Here is a 20,891-nt window from a genome sequence, read left to right on the forward strand (position 1 = left end):
TGACCGTATAGTGTAGCAAAGATACAGGATCCACCACACAGTGTAGTGTTAGCGGTCGCATATGGTATTTAGAATTGAAGCGTGTACACTATCAACAATACACACTACACAACCACAATCAATAAATGTGACTCCTCAAACTTGATATAACTGTTTAAAGAAACTTTTTAAGTAAAACTTCTGTAGCATTAATTACAATTATTTTCACTTCGGTTATTAGTGGTTTAGTGTTAAATGTTTGAACACTTTCCTATTGAGGGATTAATATGGGCATAATGTGAATTTCTTATCTTTAGCTTTTATTAAAGCCGATTAGGAGGTTCCTTTTGTTATGCTTGGGATGATGAAGTATGATTTTTTAATGATTTCATATAATTTCAATATGGGTTTTCCCAGAAGTCTTTACGTGTTGAGAAGTTGTGGCGGAATTAATTATTTTATTTTCATAGATTGGAACTTCTAAAGTAACACCTCTTCAATAGAAGTGTACCTATACAAGTGATAAAGTTTAAATATTCAAAGAGTGTATACTCCACAATAAACGCTAAACGCGATTGGTCATATTTAAAACGAGAGATCTCCCATAATTGTAAAACTAGAGCAGGGTAAAAATGTGTTTGAAGCTTAACATTGTTCTTATGAAGGACAACAGCCTCCACTCAAGACCGAAGAGCGTGGTCCTTCAGCGTAATAGGTTTTCACATTAGATGGAGGCCACATTAGGCCAATCACCTTCATTCATCTCCAAAAGACAGCTGGGAAGATAAATGGCTGATGTTTTACAGGTTTGTCGGGTTCATAACTATGGAGCTACTGCTGAACTCTTGAGTCCATCCGCTTTATTCAGCCTAGGCCACTGTGGAATCTCGGACTTCAGATCTTATGTGTGATAGAATCTAAATATCTATTTTCAGCTTCAGTAACCGTGACACATAATTTATTGAAATAACACATTTTCAACTTATCTCAAAAAGTGAACTTGCCGTGTGTGGAACTTGTTGCAGCAATCCTAAAATAATAGCGATAAAGTGAGCATATTTGGAAATTTCCCAAGATGCTGGCTTGTAACACATATTTTTTATCATGATTTTGACACTAACAAAATACATTCATAGAATTTGTCCCGAATAAGGAGCAAATTAAGAGGTTTGTCATGCCATAGCAATGGTATTCCTTAATGTTACCGATTTAAATAGAACTATTAGAAAAATTCAGATTAAAGACCTGGCTTCCATACTTGCATAGCATCACTACCACCTCTAGCTCGGCATCTCTACTTCTAGCTACTTAATTTCCTTATACCGCCAAGTCAATCACAGCGTTCTCTCCGACACTAAATTGCTACGTAAGCCATGGTGCACTGGGCCTGCAGAATACGACTCATTGAATTTTGTGAAGTTGAACAAGACAGCAAGTATCCAACCCGGCATAGTGGAGAAATTTCCGAACTAGGTGTCCTCGTGACTGCGGGGATATTCCCATCGATTTGCTTGTCTCTAGAAAGGGTGGGAGCTCTTTCGTTCTGAAGCCCGAGTGCACACCTTTTAGTTCTGACAAAATTACAGCAAAAGACAACACATCAAAACTGCTTAGAGAGGAGGTTTGATGTTTGAGTTATTTTCATCAATCACCCAATGGTGGGGTGGATGGATGACTAATTTTTTCCTGCTTTACAGAAAAAAATAAAGATTTATTTTTATTTTATTTAAATTTTTTAGGTGAATATTTATATTTTTATTTATTTTTTATTAGTTGGAAAGTTGGTATTTTTATCACCTGATATAACTGTCTCGTAGAATATTAGGGGCTTTATTTTAATGGCTGTTAAACAATATGCAGGTGAACATAACTCACGGTTAATTTATATATGGTATGAATCTTGCTTACATACGCTTTTCACTGCGAAAATAACTTATACAAATTATGAGAACTAAATTATCAATTAAAATAGTTTAGCCTTATTACTGACAATAGAAAACGCCTGACGTTTATATTAATTTTTCACTATCAGTTCAAAAAATTGTAAATGCAGTTTGGTAACCCTCTGAATAATATTGACTGTTTCTTGACATGGAAAAATATAGTATGTATTCGAGTATAGATAATAATCACAATTTACTTCACAATGACCGTAAAACACAGATTATTAAATCAGAATATTTAACTTTTGCTTAGGTGCACTTTCCTTCCAATAAATAGGACTAGGAATTTGCCTTAAACTAATGTATATCAATTTAGACTGTTTATTTAATTATTTAAGTAGTAAACTAAATGAGATATGTTTGTAAATAACCTATACTGTGAGGTGTTTAATAGCCAGTAATGGGTTTTATGTGTTCTGTAATAATACTGCAAATTCTCAATAATGCTTTTGGTTATAATAGTTACACCAAAGGTAATACTTTAATTAGATAAGCCAAAACTTACGTTCGTTATATATTTTGTTAGCATTTATAAAAGCATGTTTTTGCTTGAAGACTGCATGACATTTTTTCTAGTGTTAAAACGTAATAATCTAATATACTTACCTAATCTCAAAACTATGGCTGTAAACACATGATATATAATCGTTTAGAATTCAGCAATTACCAATTCTATTTAAGGAAATTGAAGTTGCAATAATGTGTTGGTATGTTGTTAGTACTGTTGCATTCAAAATTGTTTTTATTGTGAATTAAATTTAGGTTGAATATTCAACATTATCGTTTCATGCTTGTAATCCACATAATTCAACATTGCTTAAGGGCTTGAATTCTGTGGATGACTTAAATTCGAAACTTTATTTTGTTATATCGTGTTTAATTTTACTGTTATTCCCCTGCATATTATTGAGCGAGCGCCTGCCACAGGTGATGATGCAGCAGCTTACTTCTGAGTACTGCGTGTTGCCGTAACCGGGACTGGTAAGGCGCACCAGAAATAATGTCATCTCTATGTCTAAAAATGTTAAACCCGAGCAAAATTGTGGGGGGGGGGAATTGTAAGTGAAATTTGCATCTCAAGGAAATTTGGATTTTTTTTAAGATTTGATCTTACAAGTATCTCAGATTAGGTCGTTGGTCGGCTTTGTTCGCTATTTCGTTTCAGTAAGGTGGCTATTCAAACAAAAGTCACTACTCCGTTATTTATGGATAGGAGAAAAAACAATATCGTTTTACACCTGTAATATTTCCTAAATATTTATAATAACAATTTCATTGTATCTCGAACAGTTATCGTGATATTGATTGTACGTAAATCTCCTAAGAATGTATAAAAAAGAACTGAGGAAAGGAATGCTGATACAAGCTCAAACTTGGTAAAAACATTGATCTTGTAAATGTAAATGGTAAATCTTGACCAGCTTGGTACACCATTTCATCCCTTATCGCGGCCTTTTGAATACACAAATATCAAATCTATATTATTTCAAAGATAAAAAAATTAAAATATCATTCAGAATGCATACAACAATTCCCAAACTTAAACGTTATAAACGTTTTTTGGCTTTTGAAATATTTGGTATATGTAAACTTCATGCTCGATAACAGTACATAGAGGTTTGTGACTACGAACTCAAAACACACACGCATACACACAACCCCCCCCCCCACACACACACAAGTGCCTAACCAGTGATGCGACTAAATATACAAAACAATACGATAAAGTTGTTATTTGAGTTTGGGGTAGCTGAGCCTAAAATTCTATAAGTACATTAAGGTAGCGTTTTCGTCACTGCGGTGTGGTACTACGGTGTGTACGTGATTGACAGAGCGAGCGGCAAAGCGGCGCAACGCATTAGGTGAAGTGTTTATGGAAAACTCCATCGATCTTTCAGCTCAGCTTGTTCATTGCAAACATAAGTAGGCCTACATGTGCCTGTTATCGACGCAAATGTATATCCTCGGTGCTTTAGACCTAAATGGTGTACAGTATCTCTTCCCCGCTTTCCCTCGATCTTTCAGCTCAGCTGTTCATTGCAAATCAATGTAGGTCTACCTGTGCTTGCTATGAACGCTAATGTATACATCCTCGGTGCTTTAGACCGGAATGGTGTACAGTATCTCTTCCTCGCTTTCATCGATCTTTCAGCTCAGCTGTTCATTGCAAATCAATGTAGGTCTACCTGTGCTTGCTATGGACGCTAATGTATACATTCTCGGTCTTGTAACATTGTTATCATAAACTCTCTCTCCTCTCTTATGGACAATAATAGTGGATGCCTTGTCCAACCCACCCGGTCACTGAATACGAGGAAATCTTAGTCGACCCTGGGCAGTTTCCTTTCTTTACTGATGTGGAGCTGTCCCAGGCCGTCGGACAGATGCGGTACCGAAAGGCCCCTGGTCCTGATAGTGTCCCGGTGGAAGCGCTAAAGATAGTAGCTCAGACCTGTCCACAGCTGCTGCTGAATATGTACAACCGCTGTTTGTAAGAAAGCAGCTTCGATAATCGATGTTAGGTTTAAAGCCTGGCTCTCATGAGTAAAGGACAGGGAGATCTTGAAACACGTCGGCATACAAATCTCTCTCTATGCTCGACACAGCAAGGAAGTTCTTCGAGCGGCAGTGGAAGCAGAGGCTCGTCAAAGCGATGTCCTTTCTGGCCGTCAACATAAATTTCGGGCAGGCCGCTCCACAATGCGGTGGCTCAGTGAGGGAACCACCGCACACGCCGACTGGTCGTACTGGCCGCCCAGAAAGCGTCAATTCAGCCGTGGGGAGCTTCCTTCACGTCGTGGGATACGTGGACGACATTACCGCGGTCATCATTGCGAGGATCGCGAGGATCTTCGACCAAGCGCAATGACTGCTCGACTGAGTCGTGCTGCGAGTGTGACCTGGATATGTGAGCAGAGCCTAACTCTAGCGACTAAGAAGGCCGACATCTTACTTCTCACCAGACAGAGCAATTATACCGTCGTCCAGATCCGAGTGGACCAGGAGATTATAGTGACAAAGAACGCTGTGAAGTACCTCGGCGAGACGCAAGCTCACGTTTCGGGACCAGATCCCTGTGGTGGCAAACAAGGCGGCAGTTGTTACCTCCCCTTTAGCTGACTGATAAGAAATATCGGCAAACCTGTGGCGAGTAAGCGGCGGATACTCATGTCGGTCACGCACTCAGTGCTCCTGTACAGGTGCGAGATATGGGCGGACGCTCTACGTCAAGGACTCCGGATCGCGATTGATTACCGAACTGTCTTCGAACCGGCCATCTTCGCGGTTGCCGGGACTTTTCCAATTGAACTGCTCGCTTAAATAAGTGTGTATTCGAAGGGAACGGTTTGGTGACTCGCAGCAAGGCTCGAGAACACACTATTAGGGACTGGCAGGAATGATGACTATTAGAGAGCAGTAGACGTTGGACGGTTAGGCTGATTAGACACCTGAAAGCATGGATGGACGTGGGAGGTAAATTTCCACCTGACCCAGTTCTTCACCGTCCATGGTAACTTTCGAGAGCAGTTTAAGATGGATAAGTTTGAAAGCCCGGAATGTCTTATGGGGATGCGGAGCACGACAAAGCCACCTCACGCTCTTCTTCTGCAGACGGAAGGAAAACGATAGGAAAAGACCTGAGATGGTCATAGGCTAACTTGACCGAACACCATTGTTCGGAAAATTTTCTCTAACAGACCAGCTTGGAATACCGTCTCAGAAGGGGTGCTGAATACCAAGAAATTAGAAGAAATGTTATTAAGTTCCAGTGTTGCAGAACCGATGACCTGATACTATAGGAGCCTGAAACCTTAACCTAAACCTTATGTACGGCACTGTGCGGAAGGTAAACTGGATCAAAATTCAATATTCGCAAAAATATTAGTAGCACAGTTGTTCGTTCTTCGTTATGCAGGGGTTGCATAACTATATGAAAATGAAAAAATGTTCTTTAAAATCGGATTAAAAGTCAGCAAAACTTCTAAATTGTATCGGGCTTAAAAGGAAAAGCACTCTCGATGTCCATTAAATAAAAAAATGAATCACTAAATGTGTAGCTAAGCAGTAATCTCGATAACGGCTAGGACCGATTCTGTCATTTTTGCAGCATATCCGTTGAAGTCCGAGGAATGTTTTGCTGAAGAGAAGAGGAGGCACATTTTTCCCCAGAATATTTAAGAATTTGGGGAAACAATTAAAATATTTACGACACGTAATGCAAAGTGAACTGACTCTTGTTGAAACTATTAGCGAAGAGCGAAAAACATTTGTTTACATTTGAATTTTATAAAATATTAAAAAGTTATAAAGTGCTTGATCAGTACTGTAAGGCAGATTAAAGACAAATTTAATATATCTAATTTGTACTTTAGATTGTACCAGTGACGGATAAACCTGCTAATGCGTTGGGAATATTATTTAAACGCTGTTATATACCCACCTTATGTCAAACATGTGAATTTTTCGAAATAAGATAATCGAGACTGGTTGGTTCCCTTGATATTGTGTATGGCATGTCTACTATAGTTAAAGGTAAAACAAAGGGATTGGCACATTCTTCCCCTTATACCAATCGCAGAATACAAACGACTGAATTAGATGCTATTTGACCAAAGTAGACTTCTTAAGCTTACGTATGCACATATTTACTTAGTCGGGGTAAAAAAATCTAAATCAATAGCACTTGAAACATGGTAGACCGGAAATAGATGTTTTAACCTTGGATGCCAACATTTCGACAGTGAATGTAAGCGTTGAGAACTAATACTTTTTGACCGCAGTAACTTTTCAGTTGTACAAAAATCAATGTTTTAATTATTTGTAAAAAAAGTAACTATAGCGCTTGAAGTATCTTATAACAGATGTAAATTCCAAAGGCTAGTATTAGATTTTTTGACCCAAGTAGACCTTGAAAACCAACATATGTTTATATTTTTTAAACTGTAGAATCTAAACAAATTAGACTGGAACTGAAGTTATACGGTCGAAACTGACTTTTTGGCCTTAGTTACTAGTCAAATGACATATTTTCTTCATTTTGACAAAAAAATCAAACTCTGTGACACTTGAAATATCTTAGACCAGAGGTAGATTAGGTAGTAGCCGATTTTTGACTCAAGTAGGTCTTGAAGACCAACATATGTATATATTTTCTTGATCAGATAATAAGTTAGACCGGAATTGAAATTAATCGGGTAGAACACACCGCAGTACATTTTTAGTCGTACGTAAGTTAAATATTTTCTTCATTGGGACAAAAATTCAAACTATAACTTTAGCACTTGAAAAATCTTAAACAGAAAGTACGTAAGAAGAGCCGAAAGTAGACGCCTTTTGATAGAAGTAGGTTTTAGCTCATATATATTTTCTTGATCGAGCACAACGCAAACTCAACTATTGCACTGGAAATACCTCAGACAGAAAGTGAATCAGACAGTGACAGACGGAAGTTGAGACTTGACCAAATTAGGTTTTTGATACTTAAACGTATATATTCCACATACGACAAAACCTAAAATAGAATCAGTCAACATATTATTTAAATTCTTAAGCCCTCAACCATGGATAATAAAATAATATGTAGGTACCTGATATATCGACCTATTTTTGAACAATATAAAAGGGCTCCATCATAATTATATCATAAATGTTTTTACTAATAAGGAGTTCTTCGATTTTGAGAATCGCGTGTGAAACTACAGGGGAGGGAAGAGAAAGATTGGAACATTTTCTCGGAAGACTTTAGAATTTGAAAAAATAATGATAATATTTATGTTTCATAACACAAATTTAACTGTCACTAAACACCCGTTAACATTATTAAACCTTTGTTGGTGTTCTAGCCTGAGATTCGTCAAAAACGCTGAAACATTTGTTAACTTTTGAATTTTATAAAATATTAAGTACACAATGCTTGACCAATAGTGGAATGCAGATAACAGAGACAAAGTTACTTTATATCTTTTATTCCAGATTGAGTTAATGATGAATCAAAAACATCCAGTTCATTCGAAATAATTTGTTTAAGGTTTATTTTATTTGGAAATACTATTAAAACGCAGCTATGGTGGGAAGGGTTGATTCATTGCTAAAGTTGAGTTTAGCTCCATTTCACCTTCCACTTACACGCAGACTTCTGAGATCTGGAGTCATGTTTCTCTGCAGAGATCCAAAAATATTCGGTGACGAAGAATGAAGAAGCTCAAAACGAACTCCGCGACAGCATCAGATTTCAGATGCTGCATGTAAGTGGAAGGTGAAATGGAGCTCAAAGACAAGTCTTTTATTGCTGTTGATAATAATACACTTATGTGGCAATAGTCATACCGAATAAATCTATGATTTTTACATTCGTTCACAATACCAAATTCTGACATACAATCGTTACATTCATCCATACCACTTACTCGCCAATTCTCTCCACCGCCAACGCCAGTGTCAGTCTTCTAGATTGGAGGTCTCCCAACTAATTAAAAAAACTCGTCGACGCTATCGAATGCTTTAGATGCTAAAAAGCGTTTCAGACGAGTTTTTAACGCCTTGGGCGTCTGTACGTTTTTCATGGAATCAGGCAAACTGTTGATGAAACGGACACCTGCCTGCGAGGGCAGGTGTTCATAAACCACCGTTCTGTGTTGCGCAGTACGGTAGTTGTCTCTGCCTCTCGTTTCATATTCATGCACGTCACGGCCCCTAGTCAGGGCACATTTTGACTTACAGAATAAAACTGCCTCCAAGATAGTAAACTAATAAGTAAACTCAACATTTGCAAAGCTGTGAATTCTTTCCCAAACTACAGTCGGCAAACCAACTAGACTTCTTTCCCCTTATACCGGAAAGAGATAGGAAGGGGGTAGAAATCCCCCTAGGCCGTGATAGGCTTCTCATTCCTACGTATGTATGTATTATTTTCTTCAATGGGAAAATAAGGCATATAGTTTTTTGATCGTGTCAATTAGACAAACTAAACTGTGGTACCATAAGTGAATTTAAACGGCTGGAAGTAGGCACCTTTTAACTGAAGAAGGTTTCTCAGTCCTACATATGTATATATATATATATATATATATTTCTTTGTCGGGAAGTCTCTACTATGGTACTGGAAATATCTTAGACCGGAATCATATGACCGAGGGCTAGAAGTAACTGCTTTTTAACCGAAGTAGGTTTCCAAGACCTGTGTATTTGTATTTTCTTGATCGGGGTAAGAAATCAGACTCAGCTGTGACGTTGGAAATATCATTAATTCCAATCAAAATTACACCTACACATGCAAAACAATTATATGAAAGTAAATCTCTGATACTCTTAACCATGATCTCCAGGTTAACATTGGAAGTCCTTGTGAAAATAATATCTACCTCATGTAAGCCTACTTAAGTTTGAGGACTCCATCTTACTACATCATAAGTGCCTTTATTAAGTAGTATAAGGACTTCGATTTTGAAATTTGTGCGCGAGGCTGTGGGTAATAGCTAGTACGATTACGTAGGTACTTATAAAAGCATGTTTAAAAGTGTTCTGAGTAACGAATACTTAGTGTTGTTGCCAATGCAAGACGGCCTGCTCGCTGCATTTACAATGTCGCGTGATACGTGTGATCCTGTTTTTATCTAAATCCTGTATATTCTGTCTTACTAAAGCTATTTTGATTGGGCCAGATGCATATTTTGCATATGGAATCGGCAGACGAGAAGTGTTACGTCATTGGCGGAACAGGAAGACTGGAGAGCGCATGCGCGTGACGCAACAGTCAGCAACGACGCCACGTCCCCATCTAGGCTAAAAAATCTTCCCGATAAGATTCGAAATCGAGGCCAGTCAATAAAGAGACAGAATGAGTGATATTTTGGTGCATCAAGTGGCCATTAAATCTAGAAAAATGTGGATACGAGTATGATATATAACGAGAAAGATTGCAGCTTGTAATTGGCTGATTGGCCTTGTCTGCACCTGACCTGCTGCTCCGTTATCAGAAGCTGCAGGGTGATAGCGGCCAGACTGCAACTAAGTTTATAACATATCGACCCAACACTCTTGCATTCCCACAATTTACTAGTATGCTAACGCGAATCTTACAACTTTGACTGCTGCTATTCTATTACTAGTATATTTAATCATTTATTTGAAAATGACTACTAATGTCAACGTTATCGAGAGGGGAGGATTCATAAGTTTGGTTTATACCCTGTTAAATGTTTCGTGAGTGTTGTGCTGTTGTTGGTGGGTGTGGGCGCTCGTGTGGCTCTCGCGTGTTGGGTTCTGTAGTGAATGATTGCATTTTATGCGTATGGCACGATATATTGTGTACTGTATATATAAAGCCAAAAAGTTTTAAGAAATATTTTTGTGGGTGCGAGTAAATTTAACGATTTAGCACAGCAGAATTTGTAAGCTGCGGTGTAAGTAATCATGTAAGTAAATTGTAGAGTATAATGTTTGAAAGGGGGGCGGGGAAATCACTACTTTATTATTGTTAAAATGCAGACTTAGTTGTATTTACATTATTTTTTCAAGTTTGAGCCGCTTAATTTTAGAACATAAATATAAAACAATGAAAACAATCACATTAAAGTACAGTTCGACTTGTTGATACAATGGACGCGATACTAAAAATATAACATAAACATTATTGTATATTTTGTAGATGAAGACATTTTACAGTAATATATGTTTCCACTATTTATATTGATATATCAACTTGTAGACGGATAAATATAGATATGTTACTAGGCCGAGAGGCCAGAGATCAGTGCACTACAGCCAGGACTGTCCGCGACCCGATTCCAAAATATCACACTCCTACAACCCCGCTTCACTCTACTACCCGTACGTCGAACTCTTGTCAGTGTGTATGGTTATACAGCCAGGACTGTCCGTGACCCGATTCCAAAATATCACACTCCTACAACCCCGGCTTCACTTTACTACCCGTACGTCGAACTCTTGACAGTGTGTATGGTTACACAGCCAGGACTGTCCACGAGCTCGTTCGAAAATACCACCCTCCTCCAACCCCGCTTCACTCTACTACCCGTACGTCGAACTCTTGTCAGTGTGTATGGTTATACAGCCAGGACTGTCCGTGACCCGATTCCAAAATATCACACTCCTACAACCCCGGCTTCACTTTACTACCCGTACGTCGAACTCTTGTCAGTGTGTATGGTTACACAGCGAGGACTGTCCACGAGCTCGTTCGAAAATACCACCCTCCTCCAACCCCGCTTCACTCTACTACCCGTACGTCGAACTCTTGTCAGTGTGTATGGTTATACAGCCAGGACTGTCCGTGACCCGATTCCAAAATATCACACTCCTACAACCCCGGCTTCACTTTACTACCCGTACGTCGAACTCTTGTCAGTGTGTATGGTTACACAGCCAGGACTGTCCACGAGCTCGTTCGAAAATACCACACTCCTCCAACCCCGCTTCACTCTACTACCCGTACGTCGAACTCTTGTCAGTGTGTATGGTTATACAGCCAGGACTGTCCGTGAGCTCGATTCGAAAATATCACACTCCTACATCCCTGCTTCACTTTACTATCCGTACATCGTTACAGTCTTATCAGTTACACGAGAAAGGTACAGGAACCAAGCAATAGCGTGATGTGAACCTGGATGTAATGCAAGTAACTACTTTGTTCTTTGTATCCTGAACACCATAGTAATCATTATGAAGTCAGTGTCAGAAAGAATACATAAAAGGGTCAATACAGGATTAGAGTTCAATTTGGAAAGTATCAAATAGTACGATTATTTTCTCTTTATTATTATGTCAAGGAGGGAACTATTTAGCAGCACAGCTGCCAATTGGCAGACGAATTACAAAAGTATTTCTTTAGGGCACAACAGACAAGTAGCGCATTATTGATGAAATATACTTTTCAACACCCATTTTACCCACTGACCACCCACCAGATGTTGCCATTAAACATATATTTACGTATTATATAATAAAGTATCGTCACCGTTACACTTTATGGATAGTTGTAAACTTGAGACAATAAAGTAGCGCAGACTATAAGTAGGCGTGGTGCAGTCGCATGTCATGCACAGACGATGCAACTGCCAGCTCTGAGCACCGATGCACCCCGCACTGCACTGCACCCTGACCTAGGCTACAGCGCGAGTCGGCGCGCCGCACCGCGACCTGCCTCACTACAGTATCAGGTCCTTCACCTGCTCCCACTATAACCTAATTTTAACTGCAACTGCAATCAGCTTGTCTTCCGTCATATGGAACTATCTTCACGTGGTACACAACATCGTGAGACGGTGTCGGATGTGTCAAATAGTCCTGTAGTAGCGGAAGATCACGGACAGCCGCTAAGAAATGTTCGGTTAGAACTGGACAGCAAGAACAACATTCTAAGTAGTTGTCATGGTAACCTGTCGTGTTTTCAAAAGAATTTATTCGTTCTATGGCCGATCATTTTATCCTGGCCATTTGTTACAATATTTTCTTCTCAACAATTAAGCATTGAAAAAACTACGTATTTTTTAATTCTTTCATTTTCAACACATTTTGCCTTGAGATATCTCTTATGCATGCACATGCATTGTTAGAAGAAAAATACGATACAATCAATACATGTAATGTGACTATGTAACACTTTTTACCACATAAACAGACGCAAGAGAGGGATGTATGGATTTTTGAAAGTTGTAGATATGTATGAACCTTGAAGACCATGGCAACTTTTCCAGGCATAATGTCAGCACGTAGTAGTCTTATAAATTCCTACAGGTTTTCGGTAAATAACCTTGACGGTTGAACTATTTCTTAGTGTTCTACGATTACACTGACCGAGTATGGTCAGCATATCTGAGTATCTCATTATTGATTAAATATAATATTGAGTACTCATTTTAAGTATTGACTACCCACCAGTTAATGTCATTTAAAATTTTTTAGCGTATTAGAGTGTCCACCTTTATACTTCATCGATTCTTAAATAGAGATCCATGAGATAGGGATCTAGCATATGTATTACATTAGGAGTTATCCGAAAGCATATTCAGGCCATTTAGGATATACAGGTGTTTCATAACGAGCCACAAATACTTCTAACATTTTTCTTGTTTCTCAAAGCACAAAATAACTAAATGGGAATTATGTCCGAATACGCTTGGTTTCCTGCCTGTGTGGCCACAATGTTTTTTTAGAAAATGCTATGTCTTCGTCAATTTCAAACAGTGCTCAGATGTCATCAAATCTCATTAGGTTAGTTAACAACAACTATAACAGTGAAAAAGAGAAAATATTTACTTGAGAAGTAGAAGAGAAATTAATTACCTAAAAAGAACGGTGGTTCAAGGCATAACATTTGATTAAAATAGGAAAGTTTACTAATGCATTTATTTTAGTAAATAATGGACATTTCTATTATAAAACAATAAAATCAAGTTTAAATATTAAAACTAATATCAGTTTGATATTCAACTGAAACATTATAATTTGATATGATTGCCTTAATACCACATCGACCCTAGTTTGTAAACTCAGTAATGTTGTAGCTATACCATCATCAACGTTTACTGTTCATAAAATACATCGACGTTAGTTTCGTCAAAGCCGTTAAAAATAATAAATATATCTGCACACATTCGTGGACTTAAATTACAGGCGGATATGGCAGAATACTATATTCTAGTTGGGTAACAATTAAAATATAATTTTCATGAGATTGTTGTTTTTGAGATACAGTATCAGTGAGTGATATTTCACAAATATTTGAAATAGAAAGAAATCTGTATAGGAAAACAAATTTCGTCTTTTTATACATTCTTAAACATAAAAGGTTTCAAGGCTTATAGTGGATGTGTTTTAACACTCCCTTGTAGTGAAGTCATTTGTCTGACTTAGTTGAAGAATATTGAAACACATAGGAAAGGAACCCTCGAGGGAAAAACACAACTAGTCAATGGGGATTGGAAATATAGTTTCCAGAGATGATATCCAACATTTGGTCTAGCGTTTTAATTACTGTCTTAAGGAACAGAGTTTAAAAAAGAATGTGAGTAGTTTAAAACGAAAATTATACCAATAGAATTGGAAGAACTCGTTGAATGAAGAATTCTCCCTCTTTATAAGATCCAGTGAGTACTCTTTATAAGTACGTTCGAGTTGACCTTTAAGCGTTTATTTTGAAGTACCATAGGTGAAGGTCTACAACAGTGCATGGAATTTTGACTTGGCTGTAAATGGTCAAAATCCAATGCACTGTTGTTGTTTTTGCGGTTGACAATGCAATGAAAGTTGAAGGTTTGTCTAACCTATCAGTAGACTTTGGCATTATAGACATAACTGAGTTCATATGTTGACACATTCATTTTAACAACACGACAATTTTTATGTTATATTGTGCCATTATAATATTTTAAGCATGACAGTGTACTTTCATTCCAAAAGAGAACCCACCTAACTGACGGGGACGCAGCCACTCAAACCAATTAACACTTGTTAGAAATTTTGTAACATGACCGAATCTGATACAAACGCTGAAACATACTTATCTCATATCGATGCCAGTATCATTAGTGAATTTTTTATATGGTAAGATGCAAAAATGACATTTAGAATATCATATCCAAAAATGCATTAATTGCAATTGAAACCACTTGATTTTGATTGCATTTTACCGGCTTAAGATTCGGATGTTCTGGTGGCCACCTTGATGTTATTCTTATAAGAAGAATATTAAATTTAAAACAATTTTAACGGCCTTATTTTTATTCGTAGAATTACTTGTTCAATATTTTCAATAATTATTTTATTAAAGCGAAATTTTTTTATACTTCGTCGTTGAAATAGTCAAACAGTTTAAACTTTCTAAGAAAAGCTAATTTAGTTTTTGAAATGAAGAGTATTAATCGTGTATTTGAAATTAAACATCGACCATAATTCTAATGATACATGTGGGAATTTTAATATGGTTCTTATTGGTAAAATCTCAAGGTCGATCACTGCAGTATTACTTTTATTCCTGGAAACCCTTTAAAAATATTGAAAGCCCCGTTGCCTTTTACGACTATATCTATCGCGCTGAAGAGTTCTTAGGTTTTGTGAATCTGCCGTGAGACACCTTGTGGAAACTATAATTATAAGTTTGTTACAGACGTGAGTTTAAGTAAGAAATTAACACAGTCACGCGCAACATTATGACATTACTAAAGTGTTACTAGACCTAGACCTAGAACCTGTTTGCAAAGTTCAGCCTGTATTAGTTACTTTATTAAACATTTCTATGTAGCAAGCTAGAATATCAGAACCTACACAATTGGAAGAAACAAAATCCATTATAAAATATGAAAAGACGCTATTCAAATTTTCGATAGTGGTTGAAGAGTGGAGTGGGCCATGTTTTAAAGGGATGATAGCTCTTTAGCAGAACGCCGCGAGTCATCCTCCTTCTACGATCTTCCTACTAATTCTCAGTACTAGAAACTAAGATTTTTGCTTAAAATTGATTTAAGTTGTAGGTAGTAACTGTGAAGTCTGTTTGCTATTTTGTGCTTCCGTGGAAATGCTTCAAATTTATCGGATAAATGAATATGTTTATATAACATCGGATTTTGTTAAATTTGTATCATTGTAAAAGTTTTTGTCTTGTAAGGTTTCAAGATTATGGACATTCTAAATGTTTGAAAGGTTTACGAATATATTAACATGCCAATATTGATTATTGTCCCATAAGCGTTGTACGAATCAAACATCTGAACTAATAATACATCTTCAGTTAGACATTCGAGGTGGCAGCCTCATGTAATCTACCTTTCTTCCGGCTGAGACGTAAGGGTATTTGATGTTATAACAATTAGTTATTGAATATTTACTACGATGGATAGTTATAATATATTGTTATCTTATAATGATTTTCATAACGTATACTACGCTGGAGATCATACATGTTTTAAACTCTTGTTCGAACAACTCATTTTTCCAACTAAATTAGGTTTCGAAAGAAAAAAATATTATGACGTTGAAAATATTGTCTGTTACAAAAATGTTTCTCTACATTGACGTTTGAACAATGTAGGTAGCAGGTATTTATATCAAATTGTCGTTTGAAAATTCACCAAAATAATGGTAGCGTTTTGAATCGTGTAAAACTATCTATCCACGTGTGTTAAACAAGTTAAAGGGCTCACTAAGGACTAGGGTGCAGCATAGGTGCAGCACCGTATACTTTAGTTATACCATAAAAATCGTTAAATGTGCACTGTATTTTTCTAATAAATACATAAAATTATATTAATTCAAAAATAAATACAAGTACATTGAGTCATTATATTTTTCACAATTTAAGAAATGGTGATATTAATTAAGTGGCAAAAGTAAATGTCATGTAATGTAAATTAATTACAATATTGTAAAAAAAGAATTCCTATTTTTAATGAATCAAGTAACAACAGAATGTAAGAATAAGTATCTACGACGTTATTTTATGATTTTACCAATTCAATAAACTATTAATTATGGTGCAATGACAAAATAAAATTATAAAATTGTTTTGTTAGTAATTAGATTAACAATAATAATTTATAATTTGTTTTTAAGAATATTTTATTAGAATAGTTCCTGATATCTTTGGCTAAAAGGTCTAACCAGCCACAAAATTGATTGGCTCGCGTACTTTACATAGAAACAAAACATAATTATCGACCAGTAGAACCTTTTTTGGAAGATAATTTCCAGATTATTTAGAAATTTGCTTGAAAATTCCAAATAGTGACAAACTATAAACAGTACATTCTTGTTGGTAAACGAAGCCTATTTTATGACTAAAATCTTTGTCCACGCGCATGTTTTTGTGTGGACATGCATAGGGAAAACATAAAAGTACTATTTAAAAGCATAACATCATTAAATCTAATGTCTTTGTCAGTTCTTTTTATGAAATAACGGTGTACATTACAATGTATCACAATTTTAGCAAATATCCACCTCACTTCCTTTTCAAATACACTTACTCGTAGCGCAAGCTCAAGATTTAGCTCAATAATTGTTGGATATACGCAAATTCCAAATACAAAAAGTTTAATAATACATATTCAAATGTTTAAATATATACATTTATTATATTTAAAATAACTTTTGTTAGTTGTCAATATAAATTGAGTTTTAATGTACTGTGTAGTTTGTATTTACAATACTTACATGTATGTGTGTTCGTATTGTAAGATATTTAAAATGAATGTTGCTTTTTTATTACTGAAATTTAGATTTTAAATTATTGAAGTCACACGCGGTAGTAATTTTGTTTAAATACATACAAATATAATAGAGGCAAGCGCAACGGTGTGGCTTAACAGTTTTGGTCAACTTAGGTGTAAACGGTATAATGTTGTTCTGTTGTAAAGAACAATGTTTGAACTATAGTTTAATATTAACCAATTGATTGCTATCGGGAATTTGATAACAGATTGATAGTGGCAAAATCTGGTATACCAAAAGGTCTGGTTCAAAATCTGGTTAAACCTAAGCAAATCTCAATGTTTGTGTATCAAGATTGCCACAACAGCAGTAGCCTATTTTGCATCGTTCTTTTACATTGTAAAAATTACGTTTTTAGTTTTGTTTAATATAAAACACGTTCCAAAATATTGATGTAGACAATCAACAACCAGAACCTACCCCAAATGTGTGTACTGGCATGTGTGACGACGCACGACGGACGTGTGGGCCAGCGACCCAGATGGAAGCTGTCTAGTACGTATAATAATTGACGGTCTCGCGCAGTTATGTAAGGATGTGCTAGTGTCTGGCCTACTTAGATTAGAACAACAGTTGATAAGAGACGGAATGACCTTGAGTGGCAGCGGCAACCCTTCGACAGCAGTACGCTATCTGTCGTGGTCAAGGCGACACACACAGCATGGTTCATGGTGAGTCGGCCGGGCGTAGCCCACTGTTTATTGTTACAATACTTTACAACAATAATGTTGCAGTTAGATAAGGAGCTGTAAAATACAATAATTTGTAAAAATATTATAAAACTTAGAACTAATGTAATCGTCTGTTATTGTTTACAAATTAGTCATTATTTTCTTTATTAACTCAAATTAATCGTTATAAATAATATTTTTAATTTTAGAACGTAAATTACTCGTATATTCTTTTTTGAGTGTCATTATATCGCATGCCTCTTTGTTATAACATTGGTAGCATAATGTTTCAGTCATGTGGCCGTAAAAACCTTCCTAAAATATCCAGAAAATTATTCCCCTTGTTTAGAGAAAATAACAGTTTTGTAAATTAAATATAATTAAAAGTAAAGGTTTTTAAGTGAAGGCCAACTTAGTTGCCTAAGGGTTAAAAACGGTTTACTGCTACATACCAGCAATGTTATTGGCAGAGTATGGTGTATTAAACCCCCCCCCCTTCCCATCCCAAATGTATCCATACTTATATTTACTAGACTTTCAGTTTCTCCATATGTTTTGTTTATACATGTCATTGATAAGCACTTCATATTTTGAGCCTTTAGAAAATGTACACTCTAAACTTTCAACAGTTTTACAGAGAATATATTTAAGTCAATATTCTTTTCCATATGGCATTGATAAATTTCCGTATGTTTCATATTAATTTAAACATATAGGTTTTTACATTTCAAATAATTTCTAGATGTCTTCAAATTGTTTAAAAACAATATTATACTAGCCAATTATTCATCTAACCACAGGAAAAATGATTATGTTCCTAATATAATTATTTGTAGGTATTATATTTTTTATAAATACAAAACTTTTTCGTGTTAATTTATTTACTGCACAAAGCGAAATTAAAACAACATATAATTAAATATTAATACAACAAAATAAAATAATTTTTGTTTTAATGAAATAAAGGTTAATTTTACTTTTCAATTCACCAATTCCCCTTAAACAATACACAATGTTTAAAATAGTGCAGAGAGGGTTCATTTTACAATTTTGCTAATTTTTTAATCATTAATAGTAAGTAATAAGGCCAATAATCTATAAACAAATTGTTAGCTACAGGAATATCAACCTTCAAATATTCGTTGTTTTAATATTCGATAATCGATTATATAGGAATAATCCTGAAAATGTTGTATACGAATAAAACATTCCACAACGAACCTATGGACTCTATTGATATAATTTCCGTAATAGTATTTGTTTCCATTTTTTGTTGATGATGAGGAAAACAGAAAGTTATATACAACAAAATTTCTATTGGAGTATCACAAAGACAATTACACATATTATTATGACAGATACTTGCGGATAATTTTATGAAGAAGAGCATGTAGTTAATAGATTTATTTGCTTATTACATAATATTATTTCATGGGCGATACGAAAAAATCTATTTATGATAGGTCGGTGATCGATGATGAAATTTGTTTATGTCACCAGTTTGTTAATATGTGTTCTCGATAAATGTCATATTTTAAATTGTTCCTCACATAGTCCCCATTTTGGAAAGCTTATTATAAATGTGTATCTACATATATATTAAGGCTCTCCAGTTTTATGGGTAACTGCTGCTTCACATAGCACAAACATGCAATGATGGTCATTTGAACATTTGAATTCCCTCCAAAGTTATGAGGAGGGAGGTGGACGCTTTGATCTTCTTTGTAATACAATCAAATGTAGTTAAAGGAACGTTAATTGATCAAGATATTTGTTTGAATGAAATTGCCCAACTACCTTTACTGCAGTAATGAATGCGGTGATCAATGAAGCCATTTGTCGATTCCGAGATAGACTTCATGACCAGTCCACTACTAGGTCTAATGCAGTCTGATGTAACTTCTTAGTCATCTTACTGCGCCAGAATACCTTACATAAACTGATTTTTATACCTCATAAATACGTTGAAAATTCTTTTAGAGTTTTATTTTAAAGACTAGATATTGTTTAAAGATCCCATGTCATCTGGACAAAATCGGTAACGGTACATTAAAAATAAAGAGACATGCGAAAGTGTCAATTACTTTTGTATAGTGAGAGAACTTATGCATTAAACATAAAGTAGGATCAACCGCTTCATTAGAAATACAAAGAAATTGACTTATAACTATAAAAATGCATGGAGTTGTACAATTTCTAACATTATATTATGGCGTAGAAGATTGTATTGGTAGTCTGTTTAATAGTAAATCTTTTTGTCACATAGTCGTTGGTGATGATGTAGACAGTTACGATCCGCAGTGTTGAAGCTAAATTTTAACACCCATCTTAACGGATATTTTTTCATAATATATTAATAATAATAATTTGTGAGTTCATCGAATAACAATCGGGTGTCGCCAAGTTCTGCCACATGCATACTGATACATACTGGAGGTGAGGCTACGCGAATACCAGTATGAGGCAGAAGACACGTCAAGCCGGGTATAGCTGTTTACAAAAGGACTTGCGAGAGCCACACATTGGTAGCTATCAGCTGATAGGCAATGTAGGTCAACCACTGATAAGCGACACCGTACACTGATAAGCGCTTTGCCAGGCGAGACGACTCGCAACCGTAAGCCTGGCTTATAGCGCCGCGCCGTTCTATTGTGAAAATTATACATCACTGTTGGAAAAAAAACTTTATTGTTGTACAGATAATCAAAACACGCGCGCGCGTGCACCACGTTATTACGTAACTGTATATATATATATATATATATATATATATATATATATATATATATATATATATAAACACACACACACACACTATACAGGGTGTATATTATGTCTGGAAACACCCAAATATATCCTTTAATAATTTAAATATAAATTTGAAACCTCTTACAATCGTGATAGAGATTGGGGCATCTACTTTTTGGAACAATGTTTTGTTATGTCACACCAACGGGGGACGTCCTGCCGAGGGTATCGTGAATATTCTTAATGGAAGCCTATACCTTGTGATACATAATTTTAAAGGTAATAGCTTACTGAATTGAATGCCACAAACCGCATCTCAAGGGAA

The sequence above is a fragment of the Homalodisca vitripennis genome, chromosome 4, assembly GCF_021130785.1.
Source record: "Homalodisca vitripennis isolate AUS2020 chromosome 4, UT_GWSS_2.1, whole genome shotgun sequence".
Lineage (NCBI taxonomy): Eukaryota > Metazoa > Arthropoda > Insecta > Hemiptera > Cicadellidae > Homalodisca > Homalodisca vitripennis.